The sequence below is a fragment of the Canis lupus genome, chromosome 5, assembly GCF_003254725.2.
Source record: "Canis lupus dingo isolate Sandy chromosome 5, ASM325472v2, whole genome shotgun sequence".
Classification (NCBI taxonomy): domain Eukaryota; kingdom Metazoa; phylum Chordata; class Mammalia; order Carnivora; family Canidae; genus Canis; species Canis lupus.
In genome coordinates, this window is record NC_064247.1 from 51,936,659 (window position 1) to 51,954,580 (window position 17,922).

The 17,922-nt window shown below is 35.0% G+C and overlaps 1 protein-coding gene and 1 long non-coding RNA gene across 19 annotated transcripts in view; one reads left to right on the forward strand and one right to left on the reverse strand.

Moving 5' to 3' along the window:
- The window catches only part of LOC112647102 (uncharacterized), a 33,472-nt gene extending 24,423 nt beyond the window's left edge, over positions 1-9,049 (reverse strand). The window contains exon 1 of the long non-coding RNA XR_003128085.3: positions 8,551-9,049. This is a non-coding gene — a long non-coding RNA (uncharacterized LOC112647102). The remainder of the gene's footprint in view (positions 1-8,550) is intronic.
- DAB1 (DAB adaptor protein 1) overlaps positions 1-17,922 on the forward strand; it is a 1,117,693-nt gene that overhangs the window by 424,568 nt on the left and 675,203 nt on the right. The window lies entirely within an intron of this gene.

Here is a 17,922-nt window from a genome sequence, read left to right on the forward strand (position 1 = left end):
ATTATCAGTTGTTTTGTTTTGTTTTGTTTGTTAACAAAACTGTTCTAATACTTGTCAATAGGCATCTAATTATGATTTAATTTTTATTTCATGATAAATAATGTTAAGCACCTTTACACTTGTTTATTTGCCATTTATATCTCTTCTTTGATAAAGTGTTTATTTAAACTTTTTCCTATTTTTAAAATTGTGCTGTCTTCTTATTGACTTAGAAGAAGTATTTATATATTCTTCTTATATTCTAAATATAAGTCTTTTAACAGGGGTTTTGTGAATATTTTCTCCCAATCTGCAGTTTGTCTTTAGAGTCTTTTTTTTTTTTTTTGTCTTTTAGTTTTTGAAGAGCTGAAGTTTTTAATTTTGATGAAGTTTGGTTTTTATCTTTTGCTGTTCATGCTTTTTGTGTCCTACATAATTTTTTTCCTGACCTAAGATTGCAAAGATTTTCTTCTGTTATCTTCTACAAGTTTTACAATTTTTAGTTTAGGCCTATGACTCACTTTGAATTAATGTTTGTCTACAATGTGAGTTGTTTTTTGTTTTTGTTTTTGTTTTTTAATTTGTGTATGAGCATCTAATTGTTCTGGCACCATTTGTTAAAAAGACTGTTCTTTTTTTTTTTTTTTTTTGGAGCAATTTGCATTTTTATTTGACTCATCTTTGTCCTTTCAAAGAAAACTCCTGACCAATGTCTACTATACCAGACACTTAAGTATATGTTTGGCCTGAATTACTAAGCTATTCAAAGTGAGCCTTTTAAAATCACCAACAGAGCATTTTCTCATGTGCGTGTTGGCCATGTCTATGTCTTCCTCTGTGAGATTTCTCTTCATGTCTTTTGCCCATTTCATGATTGGATTGTTTGTTTCTTTGGTGTTGAGTTTAATAAGTTCTTTATAGATCTTGGAAACTAGCCCTTTATCTGATACGTCATTTGCAAATATCTGTTCTTCATTAAAGTACCATAGTACCTAATCAGTAACCAATTAACTATATATGTGCAGGCCTATTTTGGACCTTCTGTTCTGTATCATTGATTTTGATGTATTGGTATATTTTTCTACCTTCATAGCAATACCCCCATCTTCATTGCTATGGTTTTATAGTAAGTCTTGAAATCAGATAGTCTAAGTCCTCCAATTTTGTTCTACTCTTTCAAAATTATTTTAGTTATTATAGGTCTTCACATTTTCGTATAAATTTTATAACTAGACTACCTACTAGAATTTTGATTGAAATCTTGTTGACTCTTTAGATCAGTTTGGGGATAATTGATTTGTTAATAATATTTTTTTCCAATTCACTAACATAGTTTATCTTTCCATTCATTTAGCTCCTTTCTAATTTCTCTCATTAATTATTTTTATAGTGGTAGCATACAAAATTGCATTATTTTATTAGAGATATCCCTAGGTATTTCTTTATATTTTTGAATGCTATTGTGGAAGATTAGCTACTGAAAAAAGCAGTAATGGTATTTTATCCATAATGTTCTTTGCAGAATCCAGCCATGCCTGGTAGTGGATAAGGTAGGGGCTTTGCTATCAGACAAAGCTATATTTAAACCCAGTATCACCATTTTGGAGAAGCATCATGGTGTTGTGTTAAAGAGCCCACTTTCTAGAGTCAGGCTGCCTGCTTTTAAAGCCTCACTCTACCACTCGCTAGCTTTATAATCCTGCATTCTCCAGAGTTCACTTTCTTCACCTATGTAATGGGCATAATAATAGTATTTATTTCATAAAATTGTTATAAGATTGGATAAACAGACTCAATGTCAAGAACATAGATATAACTCAAAACATTCTAGCGTTTATTATTTCTTCCTACCTGTATAACCTTGAGCAAGTCGACTTTGAAAGACCTTCATCTCCACATTTGTAACTTAGGGATAATAGTATCAATAGGATTGTGCTGAGGATTAATTAAAATAAAACATTGAAGGCACAGAGCACAGTGCCTAGGCCCTACTTAATACTAGCTACTAATAGTATCTATGTTACTATAGTGTCTGACATATATTGACATTAAGCAGGTGAATATTTTAAAAATAGCTCTGGGAGCACCTGGATGGCTCAGTGGTTGAGCATCTGCCTTCAGCTCAGGTCATGATCCTGGGGTCCTGGGTTCCAGTCCTGCATCAGGCTTCCCACAGGGAGCCTGCTTCTCCCTCTGCCATGTCTCTGCCTATCTCTCTGTGTCTCTCATGAATAAGTAAATAAAATATCTTTAAAAATAGCTTCTGAACAACAAATACTAGCCTTGGAGAAAAGCTTGTAGGGAAAATTCAAAAGTTGTAGAAGTGGCTGCTAGAATATTTAGGTGATGCACGGACTGACTTATTGGAAACTGGTCATTTTCAACCATTCATGTTAAATGATTTTCTTTGGTCATCCAAAGAACTATCCCTCCCACTACATTGCATCTAAACTCAGATAGTGATGTTCAAGCTTCAAACTAAAATCAATCTACTTATTGTAATGACTTCTCATTACATACACCCAATTACCACTGTCATTAAGAAAGCGGTAGGTGCCGATATTGAGTAGCAATGTGACATTAGGTGTTCAATGCTTGTAGCTCCAAAGTATGGCCTCCTTACCTAGGAAAATTAAAAAACACCCAAGATAATACCTTTTGTTGTTAATTCTTCTTCTATTTTCTAAACAAAGCAAAACAGCCTTACCAACTAACTAATGTTGTGCAAGACAGAGATAGGTGGTTCTAAAATATACAAGTATTGATTGAGTATTTGGGGTTATAACATACTACTGGCATAGATGGTAACATTATCTCTAGAGAAATTAGCCAGTTTGATACTATAGGCATGTATTAAGTATGTTCGCATGGATCTAAGTACCCTGGACAATATGAGAAATCACAAATTAGCTATATAACAGGAAACAGTGGATCAAGATTTAAGCCATCAGTTTGAATGTCTAGCTTTGCTATGAAATTTATAAAGGTGCATGTCTCTGGCTAAGTCATCTGCCCTCTCTTTTCATGTTCTTCACCTGTAGAATATGAGGCCAGTGTAATGAGGTTGTTTAGAGCTGAATGATTCTGATTTTATTTTCTGACTTTAAGATGCATTATCTGCCTTCAGACTTGTTGCATTCTCATTGAGGTTGGTGTTGGGAGACGGAGTCTTCCTAAAAAGGCCAGTAATTGTCCTAAATACTGTTTGACTAAGAGTAAAATTAATAACCTCCAAGGTAGTACAAGTCAACATTATTGGAGATAGGAATTAAATGAACATTGCAGAATATTTTCTCAACTGTAAAATAGGTTTAATTATCATTGTTTTGCAGTGTGTAGAATTAGTGAATTAATGTTTTCTGGATTCCTAGAATATTAGAAGTACATTAAAAGTTAGTTACTTTCCCAACTAAACCTATTGTCTATTTAAACCTCTCAACATTTTTTACCTTGATGTAATAAGGAAAACTATGCCCTGAAGACATTTAGATAATAAATCTACCCCAGATGATAAAGATCCAAATCAGTTTATCTTCAAGGGATCAATCATCCAATATTTTTTTAATTTATTTTTTATTGGTGTTCAATTTACCAACATACAGAATAACCCCCAGTGCCCGTCACCCATTCACTCCCACCCCCTGCCCTCCTCCCCTTCTACCACCCCTAGTTCGTTTCCCAGAGTTAGTCTTTACGTTCTGTCTCCCTTTCTGATATTTCCCACACATTTCTTCTCCCTTCCCTTATATTCCCTTTCACTATTATTTATATTCCCCAAATGAATGAGAACATATAATGTTTGTCCTTCTCCGATTGACTTATTTCACTCAACATAATACCCTCCAGTTCCATCCACGTTGAAGCAAATGGTGGGTATTTGTCATTTCTAATAGCTGAGTAATATTCCATTGTATACATAAACCACATCTTCTTTATCCACTCATCTTTTGATGGACACCGAGGCTCCTTCCACAGCTTGGCTATTGTGGCCATTGCTGCTATAAACATCGGGGTGCAGATGTCCCTGCATTTCATTGCATCTGTATCTTTGGGGTAAATCCCCAACAGTGCAATTGCTGGGTCATAGGGCAGGTCTATTTTTAACTCTTTGAGGAACCTACACACAGTTTTCCAGAGTGGCTGCACCAGTTCACATTCCCACCAACAGTGCAAGAGGGCTCCCCTTTCTCCACATCCTCTCCATTTGTGGTTTCCTGCCTTGTTAATTTTCCCCATTCTCACTGGTGTGAGGTGGTATTTCATTGTGGTTTTGATTTGTATTTCCCTGATGGCAAGTGATGCAGAGCATTTTCTCATGTGCATGTTGGCCATGTCTATGTCTTCCTCTGTGAGATTTCTTTTCATGTCTTTTGCCCATTTCATGATTGGATTGTTTGTTTCTTTGGGGTTGAGTTTAATAAGTTCTTTATAGATATTGGAAACTAACCCTTTATCTGATATGTCATTTGCAAATATCTTCTCCCATTCTGTAGGTTGTCTTTTAGTTTTGTTGACTGTATCCTTTGCTGTGCAAAAGCTTCTAATCTTGATGAAGTCCCAATAGTTCATTTTTGCTTTTGTTTCTTTTGCCTTTGTGGATGTACCTTGCAAGAAGTTACTGTGACCGAGTTCAAAAAGGGTGTTGCCTGTGTTCTTCTCTAGGATTTTGATGGAATCTTGTCTCACATTTAGATCTTTCATCCATTTTGAGTTTATCATTGTGTATGGTGAAAGAGAGTGGTCTAGTTTCATTCTTCTGCATGTGGATGTCCAATTTTCCCAGCACCATTTATTGAAGAGACTGTCTTTCTTCCAATGGATAGTCTTTCCTCCTTTATCGAATATTAGTTGCCCATAAAGTTCAGGGTCCACTTCTGGGTTCTCTATTCTGTTCCATTGATCTATGTGTCTGTTTTTGTGCCAGTACCACACTGTCTTGATGACCACAGCTTTGTAGTACAACCTGAAATCTGGCATTGTGATGCCCCCAGATATGGTTTTCTTTTTTAAAATTCCCCTGGCTGTTTGGGGTCTTTTCTGATTCCACACAAATCTTGAAAACCTGAACAGGCCAATAACCAGGGAGGAAATTGAACCAGTCATCAAAAACCTCCCAAGACACAAGAGTCCAGGGCCAGATGGTTTCCCAGGGGAATTCTATCAAATGTTTAAAGAAGAAACCATACCTATTCTCCTAAAGCTGTTTGGAAAGATAGAAAGAGATGGAGTACTTCCAAACTCGTTCTATGAGGCCAGCATCACCTTAATTCCAAAACCAGACAAAGACCCAACCAAAAAGGAGAATTACAGACCAATATCTCTGATGAACATGGATGCAAAAATTCTCAACAAGATACTGGCCAATAGGATCCAACAGTACATTAAGAAAATTATTCACCATGACCAAGTAGGATTTATCCCTGGGATACAAGGCTGGTTCAACACCCGTAAAACAATCAATGTGATTCATCATATCAGCAAGAGAAAAACCAAGAACCATATGATCCTCTCATTAGATGCAGAGAAAGCATTTGACAAAATACAGCATCCATTTCTGATCAAAACGCTTCAGAGTGTAGGGATAGAGGGAACATTCCTCAACATCTTAAAAGCCATCTACAAAAAGCCCACAGCAAATATCATTCTCAATTGGGAAGGACTGGGAGCCTTTCCCCTAAGATCAGGAACAAGACAGGGATGTCCACTCTCATCACTGCTATTCAACATAGTACTGGAAGTCCTAGCCTCAGCAATCAGACAACAAAAAGACATTAAAGGCATTCAAATTGGCAAAGAAGAAGTCAAACTCTCCCTCTTCACCGATGACATGATACTCTACATAGAAAACCCAAAAGTCTCCACCCCAAGATTGCTAGAACTCATACAGCAATTTGGTAGCGTGGCAGGATACAAAATCAATGCCCAGAAATCAGTGGCCTTTCTATACACTAACAATGAGACTGAAGAAAGAGAAATTAAGGAGTCAATCCCATTTACAATTGCACCCAAAAGCATAAGATACCTAGGAATAAACCTAACCAAAGATGTAAAGGATCTATACCCTAAAAACTATAGAAGACTTCTGAAAGAAATTGAGGAAGACACAAAGAGATGGAAAAATATTCCATGCTCATGGATTGTCAGAATTAATATTGTGAAAATGTCAATGTTACCCAGGGTAATATACACGTTTAATGCAATCCGTATCAAAATACCATGGACTTTCTTCAGAGAGTTAGAACAATATTTTTAATATAAACATTTTGCCCAATTTTACCACCACAAAATCATCTGTACTTTTTCTTTCTCAGTTCCTTTAACCAAGATCCAATGACCCAGCTTGGTAATTATTCTATATCAGAATCTGTTTTTTTAAAAAAAAAATACTTTAGAATCATATTGCCCTTTGTTTATATCTCATTTCTGCTGTATGATTTATTTAAACTGCTAATTTTCTAGGAGCCTCAGTTTCTCCATCGATTAAATGGAAATATCCTCACTTTATAGATTTTTGGATTTTGTTTTTGAGATTTAAAAGAGATAAGTAAAAAATAAAATAAAAAATAAACAGATAAGTAGGTGAAGCCTTTAGCAGAATGCCAGGCATATCACCAACTAATACCTATTGTTAGGTGTGCTTCACACTCCAGTGAAGTGGCAGTGGAGTTTCATTATATTTCATTCCATGGCTGTAATATTGGATTCCTCAAATAGTTTAAATTCAAGTAGCCTAAATGAATCACCTTGTTTTAACTCCAACCATATAGGCTGTGGTTATTCTACACCTATATGACAGAAAATTATTCAATGATAGCAATAATTCAATAGCATGCGATGTGTTATAAGGGAAATTGAAAACATAATTAGGCAGCAAAAATGTATATATACTGTGATCCCACATTTAACGATTTATGCATAGAACAAAAGATTGGAAAGAAACAATGTAGAAGCTTAAAAATGGGTGGTTGTGAGAATATGATAATTTTTTCCTTTTTCTTCTTTCAAAATATGGTATAATTTTTATACCTTCCAAATGGGTATTTTTTTTCTTTTTGTATTTTCCACTTCTCAATTTTTTTAAACAATGAAAATATGTTGAACAAATTACAAGATAGAAATCCATGTCTATTTGAATGCATAGCAAAGAAGAAATCTGTGTGTATCAATTGTTTAAAAGGTTAACATAGTAAAGAATTGCTAAGACAATACCATCCTCTCTGACAGGACCATGTTAAGTAATCAGTTTCAGTTTGATGACTAATTGTCAAATTCTCTCATAATCTATTTTAATTATTTTTCTTGCTTTTCCAATTCTGCCTTTTTCTTGCTATAACTTTATATTTAATTTTAAATACCTATGCTGTGTATGCACCAGATCAATGTGTTAAAAATGTATGAGGAATATAACCATCCTATGATTGACATAATGTGTATATATTTTTTAATTTGAAAGATGAAAACTCCAGGTATTCAGAATCCTGACAACTCCAGTTTTGATTCTTGCAATAGATACTCAGTTTGGAGCCATGGCCTCCCACCATGAACTCCAGTGGATTATCTAGTGGTCCCCACTTCTCAAGTCTAAAATTGGTTTATTTAGGCCTAACTTTTTCCTTACTTAAAGCATCAATATTCTGTCTTAGAATTAGTCATTGATAAGCAAGGTAGAGAGATCAGAACTGTAAGTATAATAGAAAGTGATTTGGGGATCCCTGGGTGGCACAGCGGTTTGGCGCCTGCCTTTGGCCCAGGGCGCGATCCTGGAGACCCGGGATCGAATCCCACGTCGGGCTCCCGGTGCATGGAGCCTGCTTCTCCCTCTGCCTGTGTCTCTGCCTCTCTCTCTCTCTCTCTCTCTCTCTCTCTCTGTGTGTGTGTGTGTGTGTGACTATCATAAATAAATAAAAATTTAAAAAAAAAAGAAAGTGATTTGGGTGGTCTCAGAACCTTTTTTTTTTTTTTTTCAGAACCTTTTTCTTGATGAAGAATGGCACACAGTCTCCAAAGTTAAACTAGAAAGGGATGATGGTGGTCTCTGGGTAGAAAGTTTTCAGACTTAGCATCAATTTTTATCTCACTGAAGATTTTCTGTTTCTCTGCTCAGTAGTGGTAAGAAAATAGCTATAGTTACTTATATACAAGCATATGACTAACTTCTAAATAGGATTTTGACATTCAGGCAGAAAAAAATCTTACCTATTTCTCTTCCCCAAACACATAGCATATCATATCTACTTGATAATATTGGTGAAATTCAAATGAAATTTTATTAACAGGCTTTTAAAAATATAACACTATTAAGCATTTTCATAAAGGAAATGGAATAATATTGTTTAAAAATCATATTTTATTATCATTCTTTTGCTAATAAACAAACAAAAAAACCAATAAAGCCTCTGTGATGGGTTTCCATGACACTTAAAATAAGCTTTAACTTTGGCTTAAAAGACTCATGTGAATTGCGCCCTCCCTACCTATGTCTCCAAGTTTACCTTGTACCACTGTTACCCTCTTTTGTTTTGCTTCATTCACAGTGGCCTTTAGTTTCTGTAATAAATGTGCAATTCTCACCTCTGTTCTTTTGCATTGCTGATCCCTCTGCATGGAATGCTCTTGACAAGTTCTTGTTCAGGTCTTGTTAGCTACTCAGAAAGGGCTTTCCTGAGGGTCATATATAAAGCTATTCTCCTTAGTCATTGTCTGATCTCATCACTGTTTTATTCCTTCATAGAAATTTTATCTATCTGAAATATCTTTTGTATATGTTTGTTCCCATATTTATCCTCATCAGAAGATAAACTCAGTGTAGGCAGGGGCTTGTCTTCTATTACTGATTCTCAACCCCTGGAGAATATTTGTGGAAGGTAGGCAAGGAGGGAAGATGGGAGGAGAAAGGGAGAGAAAGAGGTTGGGAAAGAAGTAGGGAAGAAAGGAGTTTAGATCAAGTCATCCTTACAACCATCCTATGTGGCAGGACCCATAATCTCAATTTTATAGATGAGTAAACTGAGGTAAGGAAAAGTTATGTATCTATACAGTGATCACAGCTAGTAAATTGAAGAACTGGAATTCTAAGTAGAATCTTCTTGAATTCAAGAACAGTTCTTTATCTTAACACTCCAACCATGTTAGAGTAACTGTTACCAAACTTATCCTTGAATTCTAAACAACTAGAAAACTAGACAAACTGTATTAAATAGCTGATTTTTAGATGTGGAATAATAGGAAGCTCAGAAATGTGATCACTAAGATAAAGGAAGCAACTGAAGTGAAAACCGCACTTGTTCTTGCTTTCTGCCTTGAGGTACTTTCTGGATTACAGCAGAAGAAGGAAAGGTAAAGGATAGTATGGCAAAATAGAGTTAAGGAGATGATGATCAGAATTCAGTGAAACTGAGGCATCTGGAAGTCATAGGACAGAGATCTAGAGACGAGGTTGGTGTATAGAAAAAGCGCTCCAGAAATATGCATATGTATCCCCTTAAGACTATTTGCTAAACCCTAACCTGTGAATGAATGTAGGTAAAACCCTACTCTGCTAGCCAAAGGATAACTAGAGAGTTGCACACCAAATAATCCCCAGAACTGACAAGGGAGTTTGAGTTTTGAGCAGCAAGAGTAGAGAGATTTTAACAAACACCCAGGAAATTCCTTAGATGCCCAAGAATAGTCATGCCTTAGTGATTCATACCTTAGTGGTAAAGGCCACTCTAGACCTACAGTGACAAAGCTTGAAAACAAGCCTTAAAATGATCAAGCTGATCCACCAGTCACTGCCAAAATGAACTTCAACACTTTTTAAAGAAAGACAACAAAATTGAGAAAGTCAATACCAAAACATTTATAATGGCCAACATCTAAAAAACAAAAACAAACAAACACTTAGAAAATATGTGAAGAAGTAGGAAAATGTGACCTACAATTAGAAAAAAGTTAGTAAATAAGGACATAATGGCAGACGTCATAGGATTATTAAACAAGGGCTTTAAAAATAGCTGTTATGGGGGATCCCTGGGTGGCTTAGCAGTTAAGCATCCACCTTCGGCCCAGGGCATGATCCTGGAGTCCCGGGATCGAGTCCCACCTCGGGCTCCCTGCATGGAGCCTGCTTCTCCCTTTGCCTGTGTCTCTGCCTCTCTCTCTCTTTCTGCATCTCTCATGAATAAATAAATAAAATATTTAAAAATAAAATAAAATAGCTGTTATAATAGCTCATGGTTTAGAGAAAAAACTTTGTATATCAAATATATAGAAAAAATATATAGAAAAATATATAGAAAGAGAAAAAAGAGAGAGAAAGAGCATATCAAATAGAACTTCTAAAATAGAAAACATTATGGTAGCTGAAATTTAAAATTCATGGGAAGACCTCACTGTAGATTAAACACTGTGGAAGAAAAGATAAGAGAATTTTAACACATAGCAATAGAAGTGATCCAAAATGAAGCCAAGAGAAAAAAGAGCCAAATAAACTTCAGTAACAATAACAGTGGGGCAGTATTCAATGATTTACATACAATTAGAATCTCAGAAGGAGAGAGAGCAGACAAATTGTGTGAAGAAATAATGGCTGAATTTTTTCAGATTTGACTGTAAACTCACAGAGTAAAGAAACTAAATGAAAAGTCAATCAAGATAAACAAAAATAAAACTATACCAGGATACATCACAGTCAGATTTCTGAAAAACAATGATAAAATGAATATATTAAAAGAAGCATGAGGGGCCACTGAGTGACTCAGTTGGTTAAGCATCTGGTTCTTGATTTCAGCTCAGGTCATGATCTCATGGGTAATGAGATCAAGCCCTGCGTTGTGCTCTGTGCTCAGCAGGGAGTCTGCTTAAGATTCTCTTTCTCCCTCTCTCTCCACCTCCCCCTGCTCTCCCATTCTCTCTATCTCTAAAATAAATAATTTTTTTTTTAAAGAATCCTGAGCAGAAGCACACATTAAAGATAGAATAACAGGGCAGCCCAGGTGTCTCAGCGGTTTAGTGCTGCCTTCAGCCCAGGGCCTGATCCTGGAGACCTGGGATCGAGTCCCACGTCAGGCTCCCTGCATGGAGCCTGCTTCTCCCTCTGCCTGTGTCTCTTCCTCTCTCTTTCTCTCCTCTCTGTGTATTCTCATGAATAAATAAATAAAATCTTAAAAAAAAAGAGGAACAAAAATAACAAATCCACTGAACTACGTTAAATATAACTAGTATAAATATGTAAGTAAAAAGGTAGAGATTATCACACTGGATTAAAAGTAAAACCTCAGACCTAGCTTCAGGGTCTACAAGAAACCCACTTTCAACATACAGACACAGATAAGTTAAAAGTAAAAGATGGGAATATACATATCATAACAAAACTGGAGATGCTATATTAATATCAGACAAAGTAGGCTTCACGACAAAAATATTGCCAGGGATAAAGATGAACATTTAATGATGATAAAAGGGTCAATAATATGTAACAATCATAAACATTTAGTCCTGTAATAACAAAGCTTCAAAATATATGAAGCAAAAACTAAAAGTAACAAAACCATAGTTAAATTTGGAGATTATATATGCCTCTCTCAGTAATTTATAAGAGAAATAGCCAAAAAGAAAAGAAAAAAAAAACAGGATACAAAAGTCTTTTTTTTTTTTTTTTTAAGATTTTATTGGTCTTTTTGAGAGAGAGAAAGAATAAGCAGGGGAACAGCAAGCAGAGGGAGAGGGAAAAGGAGCCTCCCCGCTGATCAGGGAGCCTGACATGGGGCTCAATCTCAGGATCCTGGGATCATGATCTGAGCCCAAGGCAGACCCTTAACCAACTGAGCCACCCAGGGCTCCCAGGATACAAAAGTCTTGATCAACACTACTAATCAATTTGAAATAACTGACATTTTATAAAACTCAAATTCAATAGCAGTGGATTACACATTCTTTCCAAGTTCCCATGAATCATTAATAAAGATAGGCAAGAAGTTAGACGCATGAACAAATTCCTTACAATACAAAAAGCAAATATATTTATAGAAGAAGTGCAAAGTTGACTAGCCCACTCTATATTAAAGGTTGCAGGATACAAATACAGCTCACAAAAATTTATTTGTATTGTTACATAAAGAGTGAAATGAAAATATTTTTTAATTGCATAAAAATATATTTAACTGGGATCCCTGGGTGGTGCAGCGGTTTAGCACCTGCCTTTGGCCCAGGGCACAATCCTGGAGACCTGGGATTGAATCCCACGTCGGGCACCCGGTGCATGGAGCCTGCTTCTCCCTCTGCCTATGTCTCTGCCTCTCTCTCTCTCTCTCTCTCTCTCTCTCTCTATGTGTGTGACTATCATAAATAAATAAAAAAATAGAAAAAAAATTAGAAATATGTTTAACTACAAAACTGCCAGGCCTGCATAATGAAACTGCAAAGCATTGCTGAAAGAAATGTTAAGACTCAAACAAATAAAGAGCTTTACCATGTTGCTGGATTAGAAAACTAAAAATTTATTGAGGCATAATTGACAAAAAAAAGTCTTATTAATTTCAAGTTTACACCATAGTGATTCAATGTTTTTATACATTATGAAATGAACCCCAGCATAAGTCTGGTAACCATGTGTCACCATACAGAGCTATTACAATATTACTGACTACATTCCCTATGCTGTATATCCCCATGTCTTATTTATTTTGAAACTGGAAGTTTGTACCTTTTAATCCCCTTTACCTAGTTCACCTGCTTCCCACCTCCTACCCTTCTGGTAACCGCTAATTTGTTTCCTTTATCTCTGAATCTGTTTCTGTTTTGTTTTGTTTTGTTTTTTAGATTCCACATATAAGTTAAATCATATAGTATTTGTCTTTCTCTATCGGGCATTTTTCACTTAGCATAATACTCTTTTGGTACATCCATATGCCATAAATGGCAAAATTTCATTTTTTCTATGGCTAATATTCCAGTGTGTGTGTGTGTGTGTGTGTGTGTATATATATATATATATACCACTTCTTTATTCATTCATGCATTGATGAACACTTAGATTCCTTCCATATCTTAGTTATTATAAATAATGCTGCAATAAACATAGGGGTGCATTAATCTCTTTGAATTAGTGTTTTAATTTCCTTCAGATAGATACCCAGAAGTAAATTGCTGGATTTTATGATATTTCTGTTTTAAATTTTTTGAGGATCCTGCATGCTATTTTCCACCATGGCTGTACCAGTTTGCATTCCTACCAACAGTGTATAAGAATTCCTTTTTCTCACATCCTCTTCAACACTTGTCATTTCTTGTCTTTTTGATACTAACCTTTCTGACTAGAGTGAGATGATATCTCATTGTGGTTTTGATTTGCAGTTCTCCGATGATTAGTGATGCTGAGCACCTTTTCATGCGCCTATTGGCCATGTATATATCATCTTTGGAAAAATGTTTATTTAGATCCCTTGCCCATTTTAAAATTAGGATTTTTTATATTAAGTTGTATACATTTTTAAACATATTTTGGATATTAATCTATTATCAGTTATATGATTTTCAAATATCTTCTCTCATTCAGTAACTTGCCTCTTTGTTTTGTTGATGGTTTCCTTCACCATGTAAAAGCTTTTTAATTTAATGTAATCCCATTTGTTTTAGTTTTTATTGTCCTTGCCTGAGGAGACTGGTCCAAAAAAATATTGCTAAGACTGATGCCAAGAACTTACTGCTTATGATCTTTTCTAGGAGTTTGTTTTAGATATTATATTCAAGTTTATAATCCATTCTGAATTTATTTTTGTATATCATATAAGATAGTGGTCCAGTTTCATTCTTTCTCATGTAGCTGTTCAATTTTTCCAACACCATTTATTGAAGAGGCCATCTTTTTCCCCCATTGTATATTCTTGCCTACTTTTATTATAGATTGTTTGATGATATATGTGTTTGTTTCTGTGCTCTATATTCTATTGCATCAATCTATGTTTTTGTTTTTGTGCCAGTACCATACTGACTTGATTGCTATAGCTTTAGAGTATGGTTTGAAATCAAGAAGCATAATACATCTGGCTTTGTTCTCTTTCTCAAAGTTGCTTTGGCTATTTGAAGTCTTGTGGTTTAATACAAATTTTAGAATTCTTTGGTCTAGCTCTGTGAAAAATGCCATTGGTATTTTTATGGGGTTGTATTATGTCTGTAGATTGATTTGAGTAGTATATATATTTTGACAACATTAATTATTGCAGTCCATAAGCACAGAATATCTTTTTATGTATTTGTGTTGTCTTAAATTTCTTTCAATGTCTTACATTGAGTATAGGTGTTTCATTGCCTTGGTTAAATATATTCCTAGGTATTTTTTTATGTAATTGTAAATGGAATTGTTTTCTTAATTTTTTTCTGAAAGCTCATTATTAGGGTACAAAAATGCAAGCAATTTCTGTATGTTAATTTAGTATCCTGTTACTTTAATAAATTCATTTATTAGTTCTAATAGTTTTTGGTGAAGACTTTAGGATTTTCTATATATAGTATCATGTCATCTGCAAATAGTGACAGTTTTACTTCTTTATTTACAATTTAGATGCCTTTAATGTATTCTTGCCTAATTGATATGGCTAAAATCTCAATATTTTTAATATTGTGAGTCCATTCTCCCCAAATGGACTCACTGATTCAATGTAATTCCAATCAAAATCTTGGCAGGCTCTTTTTTTTACCATTAAAATTGACAGCCTATTCTAAAATTTATATGAAAATGAATAGAAACTACAAGAATAGTCAAAGCAACATTGAAAAAGATGAACAAAGTTGGAGGACTTATAAAACTTTATTTCATGACATTGTAAAACTATAGTAACCAACATAGAATTGAATTGATACAAGCATATCATTCAATGGAACAGCACAGAATTTCCATAAATAGACCCACACATATACAGCAGTGCCCACCTCATCCACAATTTGACTTTCCATGGCTTCAGTTTCTCACAATCAACTATTGTCTGGAAGTAGGTGATCCTTCTCCTGACATACTGTTAGAAGGCCAGTAATAGCCTAATGCTACATCATAGTGTCTATATCACTTACATCACTTTATCTTATCACCTCAGCATTTTATTATCTCACATCATCACAAGAAGACTAATGAGTATAGTACAGTAAGATATTTTGAGAGAGGAGGACCACATTCATATAACTTGTATTACAGTATCTTGTTATATAATTGTTGTTTTCTATTATTAGTTATTGCTGTCAATCTTTTACAGTGCCTAATTTATAAATTCCACCATAGAAATGTATGCATAGGAAAAAACACAATATATATAGGGTTCAGTACATCTGTGGTTTCAGGCATCCACTAGGGGTCTTGGAAATACCCACCATAGGCAAGGGGGAACTACTGTATGTTTAATCAATTATCACCAAAATTACTAGAACAATTCAGGGGAGGAAAGGATGGTTTTTTACCTTATAGTAGCAGAATAATTGAAGAGAAAAGCATATGAAGAGAAAAGCACTTGATCCTTATCTCACACCATAAACCAAAATGACTTGAAGTAGATAATAGACCTGCACAGAAGTGCTGAAACTTATGAACCTCCTTAAAGAAAAGATCTAAGCAAATATGATAACCTTGAAGTAGATAGGTGTTTTAGGACACAAAGCATGAAACATAAGGAAAAATAAATTTTACTTCACCAAAATTACAAATTTTTCCTCTAGAAAGACACTGAAGAAAATGCAAAACAAACCAGAGAATGAGAGAAAATATGCATAAAGCGTATATCAGGTAAATGACTGGTACCCATAATGTGTGTGTGCATGTGTGTGTGTGTGTGTGTGTGTGTGTACATACAACTTAGTAACAAGAAGATAAACAGTCTTACTTTTAAATGGCCAAAGATTTGAATATTTGTTTCACACACAAAAAAGATATACAAATAGCCAATTAATACATGGAAAGATGCTATATCAGGTTCCTATGGCACTTCTAGGTAGTGTGATATAGATGACTGAATAGTACAGAAATTTATTCTCTCACAGGTCTGAAGGCTAGAAGTCTGAAATCAAACTGTCATTAGGGCTGTGTTCCTTCCGAAGCTCTAGGAAAGTATCTGTTCCATGCCTCTCAGCTTTAAGTGGTTGTCAGCAATCTCTGGCATTCCTACGTTTGTGGATACATACTCCTTTTTCTGTCTCCATTCTTCTGTGTGTGTGTGTGTGTGTGTGTGTGTGCGTGTGTGTGTGTCAGTATATACCTACATGATCTTCTTCTAAGGACACCAGCCATTGGATATAGGGCCCACTAAAATTCATTTTGACTTTATCTTGATTACATCTGCAAAGACCCTACTAATAAATAAGGTCACATTCACAGATTCTGATACCTTTTTGGAGGGCACAACCCAACCTACAGCAGATGCATACCATCATCAGGGGATTAAAATTTAAAAAAAAAAAATTTAAAACCACAATGAGAATGCTTACTGGAATGGCTGATTTTTTTTAGAATACTAAGTACTGACAGCAATTTAGAGCAAATAAAACACCCACACATTGCTAGTGGATAGTAAAATGGTACCACCATTTTGGAAAACATCCAATTTCTTAAAAAGTTAAACATGTTATCGCTGTAGGCCCAGAAATTCCACTCCTAGATGTTTACCTAAAAGAAATGGATACATATATTCAGACACAGACCTGCATGTGAATATTCAGCTTTATGCACAATAACCAAAGCTAGAAACAACCAAAATATTCATTAACAAGTGAATAGATCAACTATTGCAGGTCTATACAAGGGAACGATAGCAATAAAAATATATAAGGTTTTGGTACATGTAATGACTTGGACGCACCTCAGAATTAGTATGGTTGAGTGCAAGAAGTTAGAAACCAAACATTGAATACTGTATGACTAATATGAATTTCTAGAATAAAGAAAACTAATCTATAATGACAACAATCAGACGATGGTCTTCTTGGGTGGGGCGTGGACTGGGGAAATTTGCTGAAAAACATCATAAAGCAACTTTTGGGAATTGATGAAAATGTTCTGTGTCTTGATTGTGGTAGTGGCTACATAAGTATATACATTTGCTAAAACATAATGAGTATACTTAAAATAGGTTCATTTTATTTCATGTAAATTATGCATCAATAAACTGATTTTTTAAATATAGCCATCTGTTATTGGAATGGAGCTCCTCTGGGATAACTGCTCTTCTCTGAGTCACATTTAAGCCTGGCACTTATGAGAACTAAATAGAACAACACCCACTAACATCCTGTGCCCCGCCCTATCATAAATAGTCAATCAGAACACTTTCCTGTAGGAAATTTTAGGACCTAGTGTTAATGTTTTTATTTATATTTATTCAGTGGTTGCTAGTTATTCTATTTCACAGATGTGGACAATTATACCATTTTCTGAATTTTGCTGGTCTTGTAGCTTTTACAAATTACAAACTCCTAATATAAACTTGATTGTAGTATAGTAGAGAGAGCTGGTAGGCTTTAGTGCTAATCAGCTTGTGGTTTAAATTCTGGCCTTGCCATTTACCAGCTGTACAGCATTCATTCCCTCATTTAAAAATATCTATTAAGCAATTGTGATGTACCGGGCCCCCAGGCATAGGGGATGTGCATTAAGGGGATGTGTTCCGAGCCTCATGGAACTTAGAGTCCAATCCTTCAACTTATTTTCCTTCTCCATTTTTCTGGGTTTTGCTGACTATAAATTGGGTTGTACTGCTATCTTCACAAGGATGGTTTTGATGATTAAGTGAGATGACCAAGTAATCAGTATCAGTGGACAATAAAGGTTTCCTCCTGCCCTGTGTGTCTTTCCAACTCTTTACTGTGCTCTTTTTCTCTCCTATCTTATCTATCCTATCATGTCCTTTCCTTTACCATGATGAATTTTTAATTATTGAAGTATTATTGACATACAAAGTTATATTAGTTTCACATGTATAACAC